We start from the raw sequence: 25,337 nt of genomic DNA, 5'->3' as shown, positions 1-25,337 counted from the left end.
AAAAACTGGATAAAAATGATCTTCATCGTGCAAGTATGACCTGCTACGATATCATAAACAACAGAATTCTTGAAGGTAATGGTAATATTATTGCGTAGTACGGTAATTTACTAAAAATCCGCAAAACCGGTTAAAAACCGGTTAACCGGTTTTGAAGATATAGGTTCGGTTATTAACCGGTTTTTAAAGTTAACCGGTTTTTGCAAACCCTAGTAAAAACGCATTTTATCCACTAGTGGGTAAAGTAATTTGACCTTCAATAAAGTCAAATTAACTGCTTTAAAATTGATAAAAGTAGGTGAATCTAGTAATGAAAATGATTTACCACCTCTGGAACTACTGGAAGCAGTGATAAACGCATTTTTTGCTACAGTTTCCTCGCTATAGTGAGGGGAAAAGTTTTGTGTTACACTCGGGTGCAAATGTATTTTACTTCTCGTGTGTTAAAAACTCGCAAGTGCAGGATTCTATTCTCGAACTAATCGCTTTGCTCGAGGTTCAACTATAGAATCCTTTCACTTGCTCGTTTTTCAATTCCACACTCGGCTTTAAAATATAACTTTGCCCCCTTGTATAACAAATAACTATTCTTCGTGCATTCGTCACTGCCAACCCACAAAAATGGTCTTAAGCGCCTTACGTTTCTGAAGGTACTTAACACCTTATAGATATGTTGAACAATTTCCAGAAAAAGAAACAAAAGTATTTATACCTATGTAAATTGAAGTTGTGAATTACTCTTCCAGTGTTAATCAATTTAAAAATATAGTAGACGAACTATCTAAGAAATGTAATCGTGCAAAGAGAATTATGATTTAGACGTACCAGCATCAGCCGCCTGTCTAAAACGAAATACTTAATAATAACAAAGACATTATGTAACTCCGTACATACTCGATCCTCTTTGATAATAATAAAAAGATAATTTTTAAATCATCTTTGTGTAGCAGGTTATATTATACACTTATGTGTACTAAATTTCAAGTTAATCGGTTTAGTAGTTTCGGAGAAAATTGGCTGTGACGGTGACAGGTGGACAGACAGACTCACGAGTGATCCTATAAGAATTCCGTTTTCCATTTTGAGGTACGGACCCCTAAAAGGGACATAAAACAGTCAGATTTGTCGCCAGGGACACCTTATCATCCTTTATTTTTTGCCCAAGTGCAATAGCGATCTCTGGGGTATGATGATAAGCGAGATTTAGATATTTATAAAAGTTTTACTATGGGACCGACCAGGAAATCACGAAAAACCGGTTCCATAAAAGTGTGATACAAAATTTTCATCTTCTGGATAATTTAGATAACAGAGCAATTCTGAATCTGAAAACGGTCAAAGAATTAAATAAAGATGAGGAAAAAGGGACTAAAAATATGTATGTACAAGACTTTATCCATGTGAATAGGTAGGGTGAGTTTTTATATTATTTACCTATTTGAAATTGAATATTTATTCGTAATAAACTTAAAAACTACACATTATGCGTAAAGTATGACTAAAAACTACAAATGTACAAGGGATGGGTAAGTTTATCACGAAATGGTAACGTCTCATCATAATGCCGACCCGGAGGTCAGCGCTGATTTTCCGACGAGACCATTTGCGAGACACGAACGCAGCCGCGCGGTACGGCCCTGCCGTAAGTTGAACGCTAAATAAATTAGTATTTTTACGTTTTTAAGTTTTAAATGTACCTTTTACTTATAGCAAATATATATTTTACATCTTTAATATCCATACATACTTATTACATATTATAAATGGGAAAGCGAGAGTATCTGTTTGTCTGTCTTTCACGGCAAAACGGAGCAACGAATTGACGTGAATTTATGCAATGAGATAGTTGAAGGAACACTAGAGCTTAGATTTGAATATTATAAAAGTAATCCTTAGTTAATTATCCTGTTAAACCAACGTTTAACATGTAATTTACCTAACTGTTGATTTAACCCATATGTGCCCACCACATATATTTTTTTCCCTATTTTTGAGGTGACAACCTCATTCTTCTACTTATGTTAATGTGTAGTACTTAGCGTGTTTTCAGCAGAGGATCGAAAAGGTTTGTTATTTTTAAGCCGACTTGATCAAATTAGATGTATGGCTTATAAAATAAATAAGATTTAAAAAAAATTGTTGAAGGAATGGAGAGTGACATAGCCTACTTTTTGTCTCTTTCTAACTCCCCACGTCTCAAAAAGGAGGGTGTTACCTTACGCTAGTAAAGGTAACGGAAAATGTATGAAGTGTAGAAAGAAAATGAGGAAAATCTGTTAAAGTAGAAAAGTGTCCATTCGTCGGCTTTAGATTATAGTTACAAATCTCTCCGATGGCGCTAGGGGACCATCAAGGGAATGACATGAAATTAGACGTTATTGACGGACGTAGTGAAGAACACTGTCAGCGATTTGGTAGCCCACGAGGGGTTTCCAGCGCCACCTATTTATTCATACTTTAATATTATTAATAATAAAGGATGTGTCTGTTTGTGTCCGTCTTTCACGGCAAAACGGAGCGACGAATAGATGTGATTTTTTAAGTGGAGATAGTTGAAGGGATGGAGAGTGACATAGGCTACTTTTTGTCTCTTTCTAACTCGCCACTTCCCTAAAATGAGGGGCTATATTTCCGAGCTCATATAACCCGGCAACCTTCAAATCAAGGGTGAACAGCCATCTTCTGGGCGAGCTCACTCCATCGTAGGCCACGTCTTTCTTTGCCTTTGGCTAGAGCTTACCGTGGGACTCAGTCAATCTGCGTAAGAATGTTTTTATAATATTTATATTTATTTGTTGTTTATTTTTAATTAAAAAAAAACTGCCTCCAAACCCTATCCTTTTACACTATCGAGTAAAATATTAGAAAATATTATAATTTCGTGGTAGAGGTTAATCTCATAGCAGCAGACCTACGTTAGTCACTAGTCACATACATACATACAATCACAGCTGTATCCCATAAAGGGGTAGGCAGAGCACATGAAACTACTAAAGCTTCAGGGCCACTCTTGGCAAATAAGGGGTTAAAATAAAACGAAACTGTGGCATGAGCTATAGTCGATAGAAATAAACGCCGTGTCTTGCGTGGGCGACGGTCGCGCGACCGTCGCCGTCGCGTCTCATACTTCCATATCGATAAGGTTTGATTTCGTAATGCGTCGCATCGCCGTCGCGCGACCATCGCGCGACCGTCGCCCACGCAAGCCACGGCGAAACAAAGTATAGCCGCTCCCGTGTAAATAAAAGAGAGAGCGTAGCTCCCGAACAGATGAACCGATTTAGATTTTTTTAAGATAAAAAAAATATATATATTGGGCAATTAAAATCCATATCATATCATATTAAATTAAATAGTCGTTGGAAATTGGTTCACTATGTCGGGGTTTTCTCAAAATCTTAATCTTATACCTTTAAACGAGCAATTCTTGTATAAGTACTTATTTATTTATTTATACGATACGATTATTACGATCTCGGAAACCGCTCCAACGATTTCGCTGAAATTTGTTATGTGAGGGTTTTCGGGGGTGAAAAATTGATCTAGCTTAGCCTTATATCCCGGAAAACGCGAAGTTTTGAGTTTTCATCCGTTTTTCTTTCGCGTATGGTCGTACAAAATATGGTCGTTAATTTCGCCGACCGCGCATGGACTGGGCGTAGCTCAGTCGTAAGAGGTCGGTCAAATGTTCGCATCAAGCACATCGCCCTGTGTCAGGGTTTCGAATCCCGGCCAGAAAAAAAAGTTTTTTTTTGTATTTATAAGTTTTTTTTTATCTAAAGAGGTGATATATTATAATAAAATACAACAGATATTTTTGTATTATGTGCGACTATTTTATGTTCGTTTCTACCGCTGATAGCTCACAGTTCACTCGCTTGGGACCTGTGCCTTACTCGTAGATTATAAACGGTACTCTCTCGACAACCAATGTTTGCTTTGTTGTGGATTAGCCGAATCATGCCAACTTCTGATTATCTTGTAATACCCGTATCAGTATTTTGACGTTTATGTATATCTATTTGGAAATAATTTCCATATTCGATCTAGGGAAATAAATCAGAGAAGTGCCTACTATAAAAACTCACGTCTGTAGTCACAAATGGGGTAGACAGAATACATGACTAAGTTTCAGTGCACTTTGGCAATTTTTTTTTCCGTGCAATGCGACATTAAAATATTTCTTTATTTACATGAACATATATTTACATAATTATTTATGTATTTATTTAATCTTTATTGAACAAAGAAACACAATGTACAATAGGCGAACTTAATGCCATAAGGCATTCTCTACCAGTCAACCTTTAGGCAAAGCAGAGGTTGTAATTATATAAGAAACTAAGACTAAACTTAAAAGCTAGCTAATGTCTAAAATAGGCCCTTGAAGGATTGTACCAAGGATACTAGCGACATTTCCTCGTTGTGCGAGGGAAGTCGCCAGCTCTTCGGTCACCAGTTACCTCAACCAGACGCTTCGCAATTTTTGTAAACAACTTGTTCGCTCTGGGACCCCATGGACCTAGAGTTTCTACGCCAAAGGGTACAAAAAGGTATTCTTTGGCAATTAATACTCGTAGGTTTAAAAAGAAACGAAATGTGATATTGCATCGACAGGTCGCTAGCCCATCGGCAACACCATAATTTAATCCAAATCCCACAGTCGACTGCTAGAGTTGTGCCTGCTCGTTCACTGAAAAGATCGCTCCCAACTAGTACGATCTCCGAAGTGTACTAGTTCGTTCTTTTAGGACATTTAGGACAGTAGTACACCGAGAGAGCGAGAGATAAATAATTGTGCATATGGCGTACAGTAACGTTCGCTCGTACTAGCCGAGAGCTGATCGACCGTTTTCGCGCGCTCTCGGTCGGTGTCGGTAGGATTACACGGATCGCTTTGCTGTCATTGTCACTCCTCGGCTCTTCGCTCCTTTCGCTCCCATTCTGTTGCGCGTGTGTGAGTGTACTAAATGTACTAGAGAGCAGAATCATTTGGGAGTAGTTCGGTCTAGTACAGTGCAGGGAATCGTGTCTTTTGTACTATTAGTACATGTCCTACACAAGCCTATCGACTGCTACTACACCTACGGGAGCAACTGGGGTGGTGAAATTTTCAGCCTTTAAGCCAATTCTTAGAAAAGCTTTGAAAGCAGAATTACTAACTTTTAAAAATAAAATAGTCTTCTTTTAGCCAAATACCAAATACGAACCTACGATATTTAAGGGTTAGTACTTTCTTTCATGATCCATAGTTTTGGGACATCCTGTATGCATGTAAAAGTACTTTTTCTCAAACATGCAATGAAATATTGTCTTTACGTTCCTTAAAATGGGCTGGGAAGTATCGCTTTTTGGGCGCAACAACTCGAGAGGACTGTAAAGGGATTTCATATTATTTTTTAGGCCTAGGCATGCAAAGTAACTTTTTTTTATAAAATATTGTCCTTTAGAGCATTTTTTTTTATTTCATTGTATGTTTGAGAAAAGCACTATACATGCCTCGGCGTGAAAACGGATTCCCGGCCTCGTATCCCTATCCGGCCTCGCTCGCACGCTCGCTCGGCCGTATATACCCACTTGGCCGGAAATCCTCATTTTCCCGGCCTCTGATGTAATGTACTATATTGTGCCTGAGCTGTAAATTAATATTTTTGATACATTTGTTTTGAAGTATATTGCGATGTGGCTAAGACGTATCGTTTGTCAAATCTAGCGATTATTTACGAATTGGTTGAATTGATTACACCCTATGTAAAAACTTTATACGATTAAACCAATATACGATTTCTATCAACTTACTGAAATGTCATTTGAATCGAAATGGCAGACTGTGCCACAGCACTAGTTTAAAAATAAAAATGAACGATAAATGACATAATAAGTAAATCCTGCGTAATAAATTAATATCGTAAAATACTCACTAACGAAGATCCGCAAAATTGTAACATGTGTTAGATTATGTTTAAAGTAAGCGATATATTGTTTTTAAGTACTCAATTTTTTTTTATATTATTACAGGATTTTATTTAAAATTTCATTAGGTCGCGCCAGTTTACGTTTTGTGGACACTGTCATGTGTCAAAAATGTGAACTTACAGCCCTGAGACAATAGATACACATATTCATTGTGCACTACCTACTTCTAGTGTGTCTACACAATATGTCGAAGTAAACAGACATAGGTATATACTATGTTATGTCCCCACTAGCGCAAACTACAGTTGAGGGACGAATACGAATCGCTCATTACGTCCCGTGTCTCGTAAAAACTACTTACTTAGCGTCTCGGACAAATCAGGTCGACCTCAGGGGTAGAAGGTTTTGTCAATTTAGCAGGTCAACTATTGGGTCGAACCAACGGACTGGCTTTTATTACACTGAATATTCAAGATGGTAAATAATAAATACATACAAACCATATGGATCACATACAGATCGTGTGAGGAATGCCGAAATCCGTCGTCGCACCAGGGTGCAAGTCGTGGGTTTCGTCATTACGTACATATAAACTCAATCGCTAAATTCTGAGAATGTTCTCGAGAACGAGAATTTATCAGAATACTTAGTAACTTCGTAGTTTATACTATGATTTCGTCGGATTTATCAAGTCAAGACATAGTCCCGTGGTAGTGCGCTGGCTCCGTATGCCGATGTTCTCGGGTTCGATCCTAACAGCGATCTCTTTTTTTATTTATATTTTGACATGACCAAATCAATATCAATCAATCAATCAAGAAATAATAGTTCGGTACCTAATTTTAAAGAGTCAGGACTAAAACTGTGAAGTCTGAAAGTCGAAATGTTCCCTGAAGTATGAGAATTTAAACTTATTGGTAACTTATCACTTATCAACAAAATAGCTAACTGTAATAGACAATAATATATGTATAATAACATATAGTTTTATATTATGCCCATTTAAACTTTATTTCAAGTATATTCTCTCGTTTAAACAATAAATTTGATGTTGCAGGAATGTTCTGCGAACATTTTGAAGAAAGTTTCCGCTTTTTGGGAATGTTCTGCAATTTCTACATTACTAGGCAGAGCACATGAACTAGTTTCTGTGCCACTCTTGGCAAAAACTCTCTACAGACCAAAGAACTCTTACATTGCCTTTACAACACAACCTGATAAACCTTTATGACAGTCTTGAACTACCCAAAAAAAACTTATACTACTCCGACAAAGGTCTTTTACGTTTCTAACAGGCTCCCTAGGGTCCTTTATGTCATGAGGTGCGCAATAGTTAACAATAAGTACCTACCCAGAGAAAAGTGAGAAATCTTTAGTAGTTCTTAAACTTCTTTTTTTATCATGCAGAAACGTCTCGTCTGCAAGCGATAACAAATATTTTTAAATTAAAGTAAAAATGCAAAAACTCACACCTGCGGCAGGATTCAAACCTGTAACCTATTGAGTCACCGGTCCCGCCGCTCTCATAACTGTTTTTTTTTTAACTTCGCCTCGACTGTGTGACTTTTGTATTTCTAACAATACAGGTTCCCTGGGGCCCTTTTTACGCAGAGCCACGCAATATTTGATTAGATAGTGTAGGCGCGGTTTATATTACAAAACTATGTACTTGCATATTCTTTATAGGTAAATACAGATTTTAAGTGACTCAGTAATGAATATCTGTGTTCATCGCGCAAACACCTTACCAAGATTCGAACCCGGGACCATGTTAGCGGGCAAGGTCACCATCCACCAAGCCCGCTTACAATTTCCAATCTATTTCTGTAAATTAAACTTTGAATAATCCATAATAATTAAAATCATTCATTACGTCATTTCATCATCTAAGGGAATTAATGGAAGCTCGTTTCAATCAATCTCACGTTTACATTCGCGCAAAAACCTTCAATGAAAACGCCTTGTGTTCAACAAACCACTTTACACAGAACTCTCAAAATTCTTGCAAATCCTTTACTAAATACACCGTGTTATTTTTTTTTTCGTTAAATTCGACAAGACCATAAACCGAAGTTAACTGGAAAGTATTAATTTAAAAAAAAGTTTATTGTCATTTAATACTTATTGTATTGTGTAAAATATGGTTTGGGGTAGATTTATTCATTTAAATTCAAATCATATTAAATTGCAAGTTGCAACAGACTTGCATTTGTTTTGTTTAGTTCCATTGTCAAATAACAAGAAATTAATTTATTTTTCACCTCACTAGCTCGGAAAGGACTTTTTTATTCTTTAAAAACAGATATCAAAATCGCATTTTATCCACAAGAGTGCAAAGAATATTTGAAATCCGAACGTGTCATTAGTTACTTTTTTTAATATAATTTCTTGTAAAGGCATCTCCCAGACAGGACAATTTTTGTCCCTGTGCTTAAATTGTCTTAACAAATCATGTGATGCGAACGTAAAAATAATTTCATATCGAATTGTGTCCGACTAAAAACATAAAATTCAAACAATTTTATAACATGATTTTACCACAAGACACTTGAAATCGTACAAGAAATTGTATTTTTGACTCTTCCATTGTACTTATTCAGAACGCACCTTAAGTAACATTGCAATCTCAAAACACGTGAAACGGAACGCACCCAAATACATTTTTCTTCTTGATTCTTAATTTGAAACTTTTGTGGTGTCGGTCGGTGCTTCGTGGAAATTGTAATATGTAAACGCAAATTGACTTATTTCTGTGCAATTATATTCCAGTTGTTTTTATTGCGTGTTTCCTCGCTTTAGTGAGGTGAAAAGTTATGTGTTACACACGGGATGCAAAGTTATTTTAACTCGTGTGTATTGCAACACTCTCTACGCTCAGGATTCTATTTTTGAACTACTCGCTTCGCTCATGATTCTATTTTCGAACCACTCGCTTCGCTCGTGGTTCAACCATAGAATCCATTCGCTCGCTCGTGGTTCAACCCTAGAATCCATTCGCTAGTTCGTGTTGCAATTCCACACTCGGTTAAAATACAACTTTGCTCCCTTGTATAACAAATAACTATTATTTTTGATTTAAAGATGAGAGAAGTAAAGTTAAAGGAAATTAATTAAAACAGGTTGTATAGAACGACGAAGTTCAAAACAAAATGGCCGCCAAATGTACGACATATTCGTATCCGTTACTTTGATTAAATAACGAATTATTTTAGACAGAGTTTGATTATTAACGAAATTAATTGAAGCATAAGTAATTAGGATTTGTGGAATTTAATATTCAAAATCGGAGGAAATGTTATTGAAAATGTTTGTTTTGAATGTAGATGAGGAGACAAGATGCTTGAATTTGTATAATTAAATAAATGATCCTATTACATGATCAAGGGAATTATTTAAATCCCTATAAGCGGTGACAGATTTTGTATAATTTAATTATTTTAAATAAATAAATCTGCCCAGGCCAGCAGGCCAGGTCAGAAGTACTCGAAACCGACGAGCGTGTATGAGAAACGTTATGAAAGTGTGTGAAGCGAAAGTGATTTGTCAGGATCGTAGTAAATGGAAATCCGTGATCTCTGCCTACCCCTCTGGGAAACAGGCGTGATTGTATGTATGTATGTATGTAAATAAATAAATGTTAAAGGAAATTCTTACACAAATTGGATAAGCCCCATGGTAAGCTCAAGAATGCTTGAGTTGTGGGTACTCAGAAAAGAATTAGGTATAGGTTAGGTGTGTAGGTATAATCCAGTAACTTTATACATTCTGCACTTAGTATGCGTCAAATCCGGTAGTTCTGATTTTTTGCAGACTTGTTTATGATGTTGGCCTAATGAATAATCCAAGTGTTTGACCTCGAGCGCCGAACGCAACTTTGTCAAAAATGAAAAAACTGCGAAAAAATCGTTTCTTATTCAAAGTTTGGCGATTATAACCATAAAGGGTGAGTTTTTGAAAAACCTCTATTAGGACGTTTTTAAAGTAGACTAAATTTGCTACAATCTGATACTAAAAGTGTCTCTTTAGACCTAAAAGTTTACGAGAAAAGTTTAGGAAATCTTTAAATGCAGTTTGGTTCCTGTTTAAAAATAAAGGAATGTCTTAAGTATTTAAGTAAAAAGAGCCAGGTTAAGGATTTAAGGGAGCTAGTGAAACGCGTACGCTTCAGCTATGGGAATATCCGGAGGGTTTTTTGATGATTTAAACTATATGTCACAATCACAAGATTTATTATATCAGAAAGTACAAAATTTATCTAATTTATTTAACACAGAGTAAACACAAGTGCACTCGACCAAAGTTAACCAAGAAACCGCTTCGAGCTGGACTTTTATAGCCTCTGGTAGTCAGGTAGCAACCCGGACTAGTTCCACCTGGTTACTAACTCATCCCTCATTAACTAATGACTTGGTAGCTAAATAATAACCACGTTGGTGGAGGATAGGCGGTTTGTTACACTAGTTTCCCTCCAGGGCCCGTCTTATCGTCCCACCCTGTATAATATACATATAGGATCTGAAAGGCAGTTATTAGATTCGAATACAAGTACAAAATGTCTAATTTTAGGGCCAACAACTTGTGGAATTTATTTATTATTCACTTAAGTATTTACATTTTAAGCAAACATGATATTCTCTTTAGAAAAGTTTGTTTTATTCAAATAGAATATTTAACTTCATTTTACGGGCAGATTTAGGCAAATTTTAAGTTGAAACTAAGTATTATACAGGGTGATTCAAGATACGTGATCAAAATGAATCGTGCGCGCTCAGCAGGTTGTTAAGTAATCGTTTTTATTTATCAGTGTGAGACTAAGGGCCGGTTGCACCAAATCGTCTGTGACCGTTAAAGCGTTCGTAAAATTTTATTGTATGGGAAGTTCCATAGACGTCTGTGGCGTGACGATGATGTGTCTGTCAAATGTGGTTGATGCAACTGGCCCTAAGACTAACGTTAGTTTATTTTAAACTGGTATCTTTCAAATTTTCAAACTGTATGCTTGGTGTTTCCTCTAACACGAGCAAATAATGAATACACAGATTATACCTGTTCATAAAAGATGATAATTTAGATCATCAGTTTAAAACATAATTTCAATTTCATTTATATAATAATTTTCATAACGACAGTTTTTCAAAAAACACATATTTCAAAATCGCTGAAAAAATGTAGGTATTTCAGAAACAAAACAAAATACCTATTTAGTTACATGCGCAAAAAAATCCAAAACAATGACTTATATATATAATTTAAACTAAACAGTTTAATATATGTACAGCTTAAAACTACACAAATTTAATATATATTTACAAATATGAACAAATGTTGATCAGGTAAATAAAAGCCTACACTTTTACCTCGTTATTCATAAACGTACTCTAAAGTTATCAAGCCGATAAAGTTCGTTTTCCATCACACCAGAACATCAGAAAGGGACAAACGAACTTTATCGGCTTGATAACTTTAGTGTACGTTTATGAATAAGGGGGTTAATGTTTTGCTCCTGTTACAGAAAATACCTGCAAGTTATATGTTTTATCAATCGTGTTATTTTTCGGGGTACAATAGTTTTCTTCATTCCCGCCAAGGAAAAAGAAACAATAAAATCCATTTGTCACAGTCACCAACATAGCACCACAATCAATCGTAGGCGTTAATCAAAATGTCTGTGTCGCATTCAATTATGTAATACAATTGACAATTGATTCAATCACGATTGATTTTGACGGAGCTTTTTATACAAGGTGTAACATAATAGTAGTCTGTTTACATCGTGTTCTGTTTAGAAAAAATAGGTCATATTATATGATGATTAATTTTGGATGGCTATCTAAAGGACTTGTCACAACACTTTGTATTACAAAACAAAAATCTTCGTATAGTAATTATTCTTTCCAAAAACGATTTATAACAGTTTCTACCCATAAACATCGATGGAATGTTGTGGTTATATTATTTATTTATTTAATATTTATTGCGCAACAAAATAAGGTACAATGCTTCAAGGCATTTTCTACCAGTCAATCAATATATAAATATAAATATTGTATCGTATGTGGTGACATATTTTTATTAAACTTTGTATATAATATATCCATACCTATTATTATATTCCTACAAATAAAAATTACGGTTCTCTTACCAACCCATTTAGACGAAATAGCCCGTATATCATACTCAGCAGTAATTTGCAGGGTCCTTATCCGTTTAATGCTCGCAATGGCAATGTAACTTGATTTAATACACTATTTGCTTACAACAGACGTCATAAAATCTTCCAGAGTAACTAGGTTTAAGGCAACAATAGTATTATCTTTACCTTCCCCAGCCCTCGTGTATATTTTTTGACATACAGGTGGCCCAAATAATAATAATAAATAAATAAATATTACAGGACATTCTTCAATGCTCGCTCAAAACTTTACTGCCTACGTAGCCGAATGGCAAAAACGCTCACGAAACGAAACGCTCGTAGATATCTATCTCTATCGCTCTTGCGTATTGGCGCGACAGAGCCAGACTACCTTTCGCGGCGTTTCGTTTTCGTTTCGCGTCGCAGAAATGCCATTAAGTAAAAACACTGTTTTACAATGCGTAAGGGACGGCTGAAATCGAAATCATTATTATTTTTAAAAGTTGCGGAATAAAATTTATGTAACTGAACTTCAGCGAGGCCTTGACCTCTGAATTAAATCCGTAATGTAAATCAGTTCGGCGAGTATTGAAAAGTTTTTGGCAGGATTCTGTATTATTCGTATAATGAATAGGTTTGTTGTTACTATATTATTAAACTTGATATTTGGTTTCGAAAATCCACCCTATGTTAACTTGCGTAATAACATAATACGTTGAAGAAATACGGTAAAAGGACCAGTGCTCGACAGTGTACTAGTAAATGCCATTAGTAAGTATGTAATCGACAATAGATGTGAAAGAGGTGTCTCATCTCATCCATTGGATATTATCGTGTCGAGCACTGGTACTTTTTTACCTTGCAACCATTTTAATATTTGAAATAAACTGTATAAGGTACAGCGGGGCAAATCTCGACTAGAGGGCAAATGTAACTGGTCCATTTTTTCCATGTTTTACAATTTTTTATTTATTTAATCACAAAATAACACAGCATTACAGTTTACACCAAGGCACTATGAAACTACTAAATACAAAACAAGACTCACAAAAAAAATACAAAAGACATACAAAAAATAAACAAATTAAACATTAGATTTGGGCGACGATGTAACAGCGTGGCTCCGTTGCGTCGTCTGACTCGGCGTAGGATTCGGCAGGTTGCCCTGGAACCGCCGAAATACCACACCCTTCGGCCAGAAGTCTGCGCACGCGATGGTGTCCTGCAGCGTGTAGACCAGGAAAAATAGCTTGACCTGGACATAATTCGATAACCGTAATTTTCTTTTTCTGTCGTATAAAGTATCATTAGTGATAGTTAAAATACAAATTATTAATCAAATTAGGGTTCTGATTCAATTTAAAAAAAAAAAAAAAAACGAACTTTGAATATTTTTTGATTTTATAACTAAAGTATTAAATGTAATCCGGAAAAAGTGCTTGTATTATGTTGTGACACCTGCATTTCATATAAAAACATCTAATTTTTATAAATAATTCATACAGAACTATCATTTATAAAGAAGGTTTAGTAAGTTACACATTTTCAGGCGTATTTCACTAGAAAATATTGTTAACCGTAATCCTGCAATTTATTATGAATATAATATTACGTGTGTTGATAAATTATTAAAACTTATACCAATACTTTTGGCGCTTGTTCAAAATCTTAAATATTGATAATTTTAGGAAAGGAAAAATACCTAACTAAATTGAAAGATGGTAAATTTTGCCGTTAATATATTCTTAGTACTATACGAAATCAATTAAACAACAAATATGTAAGATTCATTACTTAATTGATATTTTTCTTACTTGCGCTTTAATATGAACGTTATTACCTGCAGAATAAGGTCGTGCACAGAGTAGGTATAGCTAGTATAGTAGTAGCGGGAACGGGCGGCGAGTCGTCAACACGTGTTTCATATCAAGGGCGCCGCGTTTTCAAAACGCTTCGATAACAAATATTTCACCGTCCAGTATAAGAGAGCTCCCTTATTACAAGTGACAAAAGTCATACAAATCAATTAGTCCGATAGGTCACGTTAAACTGGTCAAGTCGTTAGCTCAATAATAGTACCTATCGAGCTTGACGAGATGCTTGGATCACAACAACGTAATATGTATGAAAGCTTGCGGCGCTTAAGACTGTATTCTTTCGAGTCGTGTGTAACGTATTTTGGCGAGGCAAATTTGAAGCACAGTGCGTGTCTGTCTCACTCACTCTTACGGTAAACCTAATGAACTGTTTCACTTTCAGAGGATTTTTGAAGTAATTTGGGTAATATGACATTGTCGCGGTGAGGTCTTTCCGGTACAAATTTATCGGTGGATCTTTTCGGATTTGTGGATGATGAGCCGATGCGATGTCGCTTCATTTTGAAGTGTCGACTCTCGCGAGGGAGTTCTTAGAGGACCGCGAGGAGCGCGTGTGACTGTTGAGTTTTTGAATGATTTGAAGTTTGTGAATGATTTTATTTTGTGTGTATTTGTGTGGGCATGAGGTGTTTGTGTTGCGAGAGTCAAATCAATAATATGAGTGGTACAAATTTTATTAGGGGGCCTCATGTGTGAGAAACTCAACACTCGAATGCTGCGTAACAATGCGAGCCGAAATCGCCTAATCGGAAGTGTCCGACTTGGTATCGACTAATCTATACACGTTGTAACATGAGAAACCAGAAATCAAAACCTGGTTTCTGGTATCTAGTACCCGGTAACCGGTAACCGGTAACCGGTATCCGGTATCCTGTATCCGGTAACCGGTATCCGGTATCCGGTAACCGGTATCCGGTAACCGGTAACCGGTATCCGGTAACCGATATCCGGTATCCGGTAACCGGTATCCGGTAACCGGTATCCGGTAACCGGTATCCGGTAACCGGTATCCGGTAACCGGATTCCGGTAACCGGTAACCGGTATCCGGTAACCGGTAACCGGTATCCGGTATCCGGTAACCGGTATCCGGTATCCGGTAACCGGTATCCGGTAACCGGTATCCGGTAACCGGTATCCGGTAACCGGTATCCGGTAACCGGTATCCGGTAACCGGTGTCCGGTAACCGGTGTCCGGTAACCGGTAACCGGTGACGGGTCTCCGGTATTCGGTGACCGGTAACCGGTAACCAGTAACCAATGACCGTTAACCGGTATCCGGTAAACGGTGACCGGTAACCGGTAGACGGTAACCGGTATCCGGTAAACGGTAGACAGTAACCGGTAACCAGCATCCGATATACGGTATCCGATATCCGGTTTCCCGTGTTCGGTTTCCCGTTTCTGGTTTGGTTTTGGTTTTAGTTTTAGTTCTGTTAGTTTAAACAAAAACAAAACTGAAAACGAAAACGGAAACCGAAACGGGAATGGAAACGAAAACCGAAATCGAAACCGAAACCGACACCGAAACCTACACCAAAACCGACACCGAAACCAAGACCAAAACCGAAACCGAAAAAAATATTTAAGTTCCTAGAAGTAAAGAGTGACAGAGATAGCACTATAATCATTTAAGTTCCTGGTAGTAAAGAGTGACAGAGATAGCACTCATGTTAGTCAAACTCGTGGTATGTGCACTTCCCGTACACAGTAAAGAGTGACAGAGATAGCACTATAATCATTTAAGTTCCTGGTAGTAAAGAGTGACAGAGATAGCACTGTAATAATAAAATTTATGTTCCTGGTAGTAAAGAGTGACAGAGATAGCACTATCATAATTAAAGTTCCTGGTAGTAAAGAGTGATAGAGATAGCACTCATGTTAGTCAAACTCGTGGTATGTGCACTTCCCGCACACAGTAAAGAGTGACAGAGATAGCACTATAATAATTTAAGGTCCTGGTAGTAAAGAGTGACAGAGATAGCACTATAACAATTTAAGTTCCTGATAGTAAAGAGTGACAGAGAATAGAGATAGTACTATAATAATTTAAGTTCCTGGTAATAAAGAGTGACAGAGATAGCATTTTTGTTATTTAAATTTCTGTTAGTAAAGAGTGACAGAGATAGCACTATTGTTATTTAAATTTCTGTTAGTAAAGACGTAAAGAGTGACAGAGATATCACTCACGTTGGTCAAAGACGTGGTTTATGGACTACTATTTGGACCCCCCAATGCCACGCTTTTTTAATCCTTTAACATGGATTGTCACATTTAGTATGACGTAATATATGAATGACGCCTAAAGATTGAGAGAGACAGCAATATTGTTCTTCAAATTCGTGGTAGTGAGAACAGGGTGCGTAGCCGAATGGCACAAACGCTCACGAAACGAAACGCTAGTAGATATCTATCTCTATCGCTCTTGCGTATTGGCGCGACAGAGCCAGACTGCGTTTCGTTTTCGTTTCGCGTCGGAGAAATGGCATTCGGCTACGGGGCCTGAACAGAGACAGCACTATGTATCGCGCGGCCGCCGACTACGCAAGTCGCCGCGTAATTATAATAACCGTTCGGCTCCTTTTTAGATCGTGTACAGTCAACAACACAGCTGGCAAGACAAAGTGCCAAAAATATGTATAGAGTATTTTATTTCCTGTACAAGTGTTGGTACTTGGTACATTAAGGTATGTGTATACATATATTTGGCACTTTATCTGTATTCACAGCTGAGTTGCTGACTGTACCAATAACGATCAACTATGAACTTTTGTGGTTTGTTTTAAATAGTTCTATGCAGATATAGATTAGAATACCTATTCTATCGGTACTTTTTGTATAGGTTATTATAATAACTGGACAAAATAATTATAATCAGTGCCGGCGCACTCCGCGATCACGATTCTTTCGCCGAGCTACAAGGCCTTGATATATAGGATGTATTATTTTATCAGCAACAAAAATATGTGATGATATTGAATTAAGGCAAAACAAGACATATAAACGCTCTCCATTATTTCCTCCCTGGTTTATGAAGCTAGAACAATGATTTTTAACACATACGAAATTCGTACACTGTAATAAAGTGATGATACTATAAATATACTCGACATTCAAAGTCGATAATCTAGTGACGTGAGAAGTTATTGATATAACAGAATTTTGCACAAAATAGGCTCACCCTTTGATGTTGAAAATGCCGCCACTCTATAAAACAAACAGACCGCACACGAGCAGCCGACATTAAATTCTATTGCACGGCGCGAAGGTCGAAAGCCGCGCCCGCACCTGGGCGTAGGTAGCGAGATCGGGTGCACGTGCGCTTACCTTTGAAATCGCCGACACACAGGTGTCGCCGTTCGCCCTCTCTTTTCATTTATGTTTCTGTTTCAATCGGTTAGCCGTTTGCCGGCCGGCAATAAAGGTTGTTTTTTTAACCGACTTCAAAAAAAGTAGGAGGTTCTCAATTCGACTGAATGTTTTTTAGGGTTCCGTAGTCAACTAGGAATCCTTATAGTTTCCCCCTGTCTGTCTGTCTGTCCGTCCGTCCGCGGATAATCTCAGTAACCGTAAGCACTAGAAAGCTGAAATTTGGTACCAATGTATCAATCACGCCAACAAAGTGCAAAAATAAAAAATGGAAAAAATGTTTTATTAGGGTACCCCCCCTACATGTAAAGTGGGGGCTGATTTTTTTTTATCATTCCAACCCCAACGTATGATATATTGTTGGATAGGTATTTAAAAAAAACCGGCCAAGAGCGTGGCCCGTCACGCTCTTGGCCGGTTTTTTTTAAATACCTATAACCCTACATGTAAAGTGGGGGCTGATATTTTTTTTCATTCTAACCCCAACATGTGATATATTGTTGGATAGGTATTTAAAAATGAATAAGGGTTTACTAAGATCGTTTTTTGATAATATTAATATTTTCGGAAATAATCGCTCCTAAAGAAAAAAAAAAGTGCGTCCCCCCCCTCTAACTTTTGAACCATATGTTTAAAAAATATGAAAAAAATCACAAAAGTAGAACTTTATAAAGACTTTCTAGGAAAATTGTTTTGAACTTGATAGGTTCAGTAGTTTTTGAGAAAAATACTGAAAACTACGGAACCCTACACTGAGCGTGGCCCGACACGCTCTTGGCCGGTTTTTGATCATATTAATATTTTCGGAAATAATCGCTCCTAAAGGAAAAAAAGTGCGTCCCCCCCCCCCCTCTATATTTTGAACCTTATGTTTAAAAAAATATGAAAAAAGATCAAAAAAGTAGAACTTTATAAAGACTTTCTAGGAAAATTGTTTTGAGAAAAATACGATAAACTACGGAACCCTACACTGAGCGTGGACCGACACGCTCTTGGCCGGTTTTTTTGTTACTCGATATCTCCGAGAATCGTGGACCGATTTTCAAATTATTTTTTTAATCGAACGGGTATAACCCCGAGATGGTCCTATTGGCACCAAGTCCCAGGCGGCGCGGCGCGCGCCACGCCGCCGCCACGCCGCCTGGGGCGCGTCTTACGTCCTTCCTATACAAAATGTACTGAGGAGACGATTTTTGAATTACACTCAGGTGGCGTGGCGCGGACGTCCGTCCGCGCCCCGAGACACGCGACGCTCTGGTGTGGCCGGTACCTTACGTCCCTAACCTATTAACCGATCCGCCGCGGTGACGCGGCCGGTGCGCGGCGCGCTCTCCCAGGCCCGCGCCCCGCGCGCTCCCCCGCCCCGCGACAGCCGCTCTACGACAACTTTGCACCCTTTTAAATTACTGACATTTACAGTTTCTTAAGCGCGACCTTCACAGTATTAATTTTGATAAAATCATGATTATAGTACACAAAAACCTGGTCTTAAGCAAAAAAATCTCAGTTACAATTTATACCTACTGAGAAATTCATGTTTATTTAAGCGTTAAAAATATATGTTTAAGATCGGTGTTAAATGTCTATATATACTTAATACAATGCAAATTGATATATATATCATGGTCACCATTTTTACCTACCTAGATATTCACATTAAATGAAAACGGTAAAAAAAGTACACAATCAGATTTATTTTCTGTGTAATATCGCTAATAACTGATCGCATCTGAGTGCACCACAAAGTTAATCTAACAAAGTTTTCGGTTAACTATTTTGCTGTTAGCGAAAAGTGGGATAATGTACTTTATCTCATGATTTTTATAAGATATGAATACGATCGTCTTTTTTTTTATCTATGTACATAATTACTATTTGATGCTTAATAATAATACCCAATAAAATATCAAAAAGGACGAGTTATTGAATTATGTCCAGGGTACCTTACTTTTACTCCACTAATATCGTCTCGCTCGAATCTAGAGCAGAGCCCAACTGGGGTAGTACCTCCGCCTTACAGAAGACCGCAGCCAAATAGCACTAGACCCTACTCATAGTGTTGTGTTCCTGTCGGTGAGTAAGGTTGCCAGAGCTCAACGAGGGTGCGGTGTGCTGATGACGGGAGGACTTACGGAACTAACTTGTTCCGTTTATTGTCCTTTGAGTCGTCGGCAACCCGAACCCTCCTTGGAACTTGTGCACTCTTTTTGCTGTGTACTTAACACAGCAAAAGGGAATGTACAAGTTTCTAATGGGGTGGCAACGCGTATGTGACACTGTTTGAGTTGCAGGCGTCCATAGGTTACGGTGACCGCTTTACATCAGGCGGGCCGTATACTTGTTTGCCACCGACGTAGTATAAAAAAAAAAAAAAAATAGAATGCCCAATGAATTATGGTAGGTGTGTTCAGTGGATACATGTAGAATTCAACATCATAGTGTAATAATGGAATAAATGGATTAGTTACAATTGCCCCCCAGTCGAGATTTGCCCCGCTCTACCTACCTTACTCATTGTCCTAGCTGCTCAAAATCCTTAACTTACCAAGTAAGTATTTATAGGTACCCTCAAAGCGTCTACTTACAGGGTGGCCCAAAATTACGTTGACAAAGAATAGGGAAATGTTGAAATAAACCAAACTATCGCATTTACCGGAAATATTTTTGGGCCTATTTATATTGTATATTTCTACATTCACCATAGATATTTCATCAGTATTCATATCCATTTTGCACGATTTGCAATGTAGACCAATTGCGGAACGACTTTTTCCCAGATTCATAAGCTGGATACGTTTCAGCCTACTTACATAAATTCACCTAACTTAAAACCATAAATTATAGTTTGTAATCAATCTTAAAATCCTAGCCCGTTTATTGATCACAAAAATTAGGATATTTTACACGATATACATGCAATAAGTTAGACGAGAGTCGTTCTAGAGGTGCAGCGACATATCGTTAATTTTTATGTTCTTATATTTGCGTTTTTACTTCAAATCCGAAGGAGGATATTTTGAAGGCGATTCAATTTATTTGGTCAAAAATGAATAAGGTTTTACATTAAAATTTGTAGAATATTCACATAGCTGGGCATTAACTCGTTAATCCGTTAATCGTTAATTAACGAAGTTAACATTTCGGTTAACGTATTAACTTTTAAGTTAACTTTAAAAAATGTTAACGGATTCGTTAACTTCCGTTAAATTTCATCGAGTCCGTGTCCACGAATGAATGTCACATTCATTCGTGTAAGGACAGAAAAATAATCATACAAACGTTTGTCAACGCATTTTTGGGCCACCCTGTACTATAACCAAAAATTACATACTCACTGGGTTAAATTGTGGCGTAGGCGAGAGGCTGGCAACCTGTCACTGCAATGTCACAGTTTCGTTTTCTTTCAATCCCTTATTTGCCAAGAGTGGCACTGAAACTTGAGTGGTTTCATGTGCTCTGCCTACCCCTTCGTGGGATACAGGCGTGATTGTATGAATGATGTATGATGATGATATTTTCGGTGATACGCTATCAAGTAACGTCGTAGGTACTCTAAAACGTTCAAACCTTATGGTAGGTATTTATAGAGCAGATTCACAGCACTCAATAAGTCTGCACCTTCACTGTTTACTTATAAAGCATTCCATTTCAGTACGTTAAGATTAATTTAAGATGTGTCACTCTCTCCAAAGCAAGATTGATCTGCCCAAATTCGACGTTTAATATGCCTTCCGAAAGCGGGCCCTAGTTGAGAACTAGGTCGATTGTAACTTCGTCGTGACGAAAACAAGAAGGATTACTTTGCAGACATGTGTGAAACTAGCGGATTCATATATTAATAATAATAAAATAGCCGTTCATAAAATATATAAAAGAAGAAACTCACTAACTGACTGACATCCATATAAACGCACAGCCGAAACCGCTGGTTCTAGAGATAACAAATTTGGCACTTAGGTTCCTTATAAAGTGTAGAGAAGCGCTCAAAAAGGGTTTTTCAAAATTCACATACTAAGGGGGTTAAATGGGGGTCAAAAGTTCAACGTTTGAATAAGTAGGTGGATGGGCGCAGCCGCGGGAAAAAGATAGTTAATAATAAAATTATCTATCCTCCGAATGGAAAGTGTCAAATTTCAGACGCTACGCTTAACGAAGTTACCGTTTCCCAGTGACGATGAACAAATAAATAGTAATAATAGTTTAAAGGTGATGCTCTGTTTTGGAGGTTAAAATTAGATCAAGTTGCCATTTCTAAAAAAAGGATATTCCTTTATAAATGGGGTTTAAATCCATTACATATAATCTGCCATATTAGAAATTTCTTAAAATAGGTAGTTCACTATAAGAATGTTCTGCAGGTGGAAGATTTTGGTATCATTCAATAGAAGAGTTTATATTTAATGGGAATAAAATAATTCGTTTTTTTACTATTGATTCTATTGATTCGTTAGTTAGTGGAGTAGTGGTAATAGTTTAACGTGTATAAATAAATAGTATACACATCTTGGCCTCTACTCCGCCTCAAGTGACAATTAAATGTGATCTGATCTCGACTTCCCATGAATACATTTTAAGAAGATACAGGTCATACAGGAGGGGTTCTCCATACAAACGCTCTTGACTATTTCCTCCCTGGTTTTTGAAGATAGAGCAATGTATTTTTCAACACAGTTTTATTTTATCTACGTCGGACCGTCTTGATTTTTTTAATATTCTTATTTTTAAAGACGCTAAACTCTTTTTAACCCCCGACGCAAAAACGGAGGGGTGTTATAAGTTTGACGTGTCTGTCTGTCTGTCTGTCTGTCTGTCTGTCTGTCTGTCTGTCTGTCTGTCTGTTTGTCTGTGTGTGTGTGTGTCTGTCTGTGGCACCGTAGCTCCCGAACGCATGAACCGATTTAGATTTAGTTTTTTTTGTCTGAAAGCTGAGTTAGTCGGGAGTGTTCTTAGCCATGTTTCATGAAAATCGGTCAACTATGTCGCAGTCGGGGGTTTTTTCAAAATTTTAATTTTTATGGTGATCGATTTTTCCTTCTATCTTGATATAGTTCTGTGGTGACAGTAGCGTATTTTTTAACAAGTTAAAAAAGTTTTTAATTTATTTAGAAAATGCATGGTCACTTTACATTAAAATTTTGGGGAATTTGACGGAAGTACGGACGGTCTAGTTACTTTTAAAAAGTTGTACATAATATATTAGTCAACCTCGTCTGACATTGGCAAATTGATAAGCACAGGATGGCTGAAAAGCCAGAGAAAATAAGGTCTCTCAAGATTGACAGTTTGTTTTCTTCATAATCCGACTGATGACATAACTGCTATAGAGATTTTATGTTTATACAATTATATATAGTAGGGTGCCCATGATTTTAAAGATTAATACTTGTCTTCACGAAAATGTAAATAATTAGGAAAATGTATATAGGTCTGTGTGGTGACGGGTTAAGAATTTCACCACCCCCTTTCTTCCCGTGGGTGTCGTAGAAGGCGACTATGGGATATGGGTTAAATTGTGGCGTAGGCGAGAGGCTGGCAACCTGTCACTGCAATGCCAGTTTCGTTTTCTTTTCAGCCTTATTTGCCAAGAGTGGCCCTGAAGCTTTAGTAGTTTCATGTGCTCTGCCTACCCCTTTATGGGATACAGGCGTGATTGTATGTATGTATGTTTATAGGTACCTATGGATATTAAAAATTGTGCAAATTGTGTCACTAATACTGACACAAATTTCAAAACAGCGAGAAATATATTCCCTCTGCTTTTTATAAGTACTTATTTTCCGTCGAAAATGTTGCTTGTAACTAGGGCACTACAAAAACTACAACGAACGATACGAGTAAAAATACTAAAAAGTCTGTTACTAAAACTAGCTTGGCGCGTAGCACGAACATTGCCTTTGTGAAGTTGTACATATTTTTGCTTTATTTATTCAACTTTTGATATTTTTAATGTTACAATAACCCAGTCCATGTTTGCACATGGACGTTGTAGAAGTCATGTGGGACATGGGCACTTGGGCAGGCCTACGTCACTCGCTCACGGCCGCGCGTTAAGTACATACACGCTAGTCGTTCATTCGAATGAACAAGTGGCCGAGGAGCGCCACGCTCCCGCCTGTGTAGTCGCGTGGCACGTATATACACCTACTATTCTTGTGAGTTTTACGTAGTAACTTATTAAACGTAGGTATTTGTCGTTTTGCGGGCAAGTAAAGGAAGAATGGAAGAGGCTGGCAACCTGTCACTGCAGTCATAATTTCGTTTTCTTGCAACCCCTTAATTGCCAGTGGCACTGATACTTAAACAGTTTCATGTGCTCTGCCTACCCCTATGGGATACAGGCGTGATTGTATGTATATACCAGGGCTTAAACCACAAGTTTTCAAAATTTTAAAACACGTTACTCAATAGCGTAGACGTAATGGAAAATGTACGTAAAATTATTTTTCTCAAACATGCAATGAAATATTGTCTTTACGTTCCTTAAAGTGGGCTGGGAAGTATCGCTTTTTGGGTGCAACAACTCGAGAGGACTGTAAAGGGATTTCATATTATTTTTTAGGCCTAGGCCTGCAAAGTAACTTTTTTTTATAAAATATTGTCCTTTAGAGCATTTTTTTTTATTTCATTGTATGTTTGAGAAAAACACTATACATGCCTCGGCGTGAAAACGGATTCCCGGCCTCGTATCCCTATCCGTATATTATACCCACTTGGCCGGAAATCCTCATTTTCCCGGCCTCTGATGTAATGTACTATGTTTTAGTGAGTAACCGTAGTAGGGGCGCTATCTTTCTCCATATAGAAACTTTAAATATACATATCCATATCGGATTCAGAGTTGATTAACATAGTTTTTTTTTTTTGTTCCAATTGCGTCGTTTAAATAAAAATTATAAATACTGAAATACAGCAAAAGAATAGACAAATATCGGTACGGTAATATTTGTTTAGATACGTCTAGATTATACAACCCTTTCTTCCCCAGGGAATCTTACGCAAGCTTTAAATATGGATATTATTTATATATATATATATATATATATATATATATATATATATATATATATATATATATATATATAATATATATACACGGTGCTCGTGAGCATTGCGAGAGATTTTAACCACGCATTCCTGAGGCTAAAGGAAAGATTTTTTTTTTATACACATGAGGAAATTCTGCTAATTTTTTTTTTTATTTAAAAAAAATACTGTTTTCCAATGTATTTTCACATAAAAAGTAAATGTTATTCATAAAACTAGCACTTAAATTGAATTTTGACGTTTTTTTTTCTAAAAACCTCATTTTTGAAAGGTTTTATTTCGTACTTTTGGACATCTATCAATGAGGATAGTGAGACTAATTCTCCATAATGGCATCAACATCGTTAAAAAAGCCTTTTGTACTGAGTAACAATAAGAAAAATTTTTTTTTTCAAATAGTCATAACTCTGTAACTAGGCGAAATCTAGAAAAGTGTATATGACATTTTAGTCTTAAAATGGGATCAGGAATATACTCTTAAAATCTCTCGCAATGCTCACGAGCACCGTGTATACCTACATATATTTTTATTTATTTATTGAATAATAAAAGAAAAATGACACTTTATTTTTATACAAGACCCATCATTGGTAAAGCCTTGAGAAGGTTTTTGTGCCGATGGGGAGTTCACTAATAATAATTAAAATTTTGAAAAAACCACCGAGCTTTCAAACAAAAAAAAACCTAAATCGGTTCATCCGTTCGGGAGCTACGACTCCACAGACAGAAACACACACAGACAGACAGACAGACGGACAGACAGACAGACACGTCAAACTTATAACACCCGTCGTTTTTGCGTCGGAGGTTAAAAATGAACTAGGCTATTGTATGAAAGTGATAGACTAAATTTATTATAGTAGGTAATGTACATACATTATTAGTGTGTTGAATAACTCCTAAAACCAGATTAAATTATGAATAATATTGATTGTAAATAATATTGCTATACTTGTCAATAGTTGTCATGCTTTCTAAATTTATTTTTCTCACTGCACCC

This window comes from Leguminivora glycinivorella, chromosome 20, assembly GCF_023078275.1.
Source record: "Leguminivora glycinivorella isolate SPB_JAAS2020 chromosome 20, LegGlyc_1.1, whole genome shotgun sequence".
Lineage (NCBI taxonomy): Eukaryota > Metazoa > Arthropoda > Insecta > Lepidoptera > Tortricidae > Leguminivora > Leguminivora glycinivorella.
The sequence above is the reverse complement of the archived record's forward strand: the minus strand, read 5'-3'. Positions refer to the sequence as shown.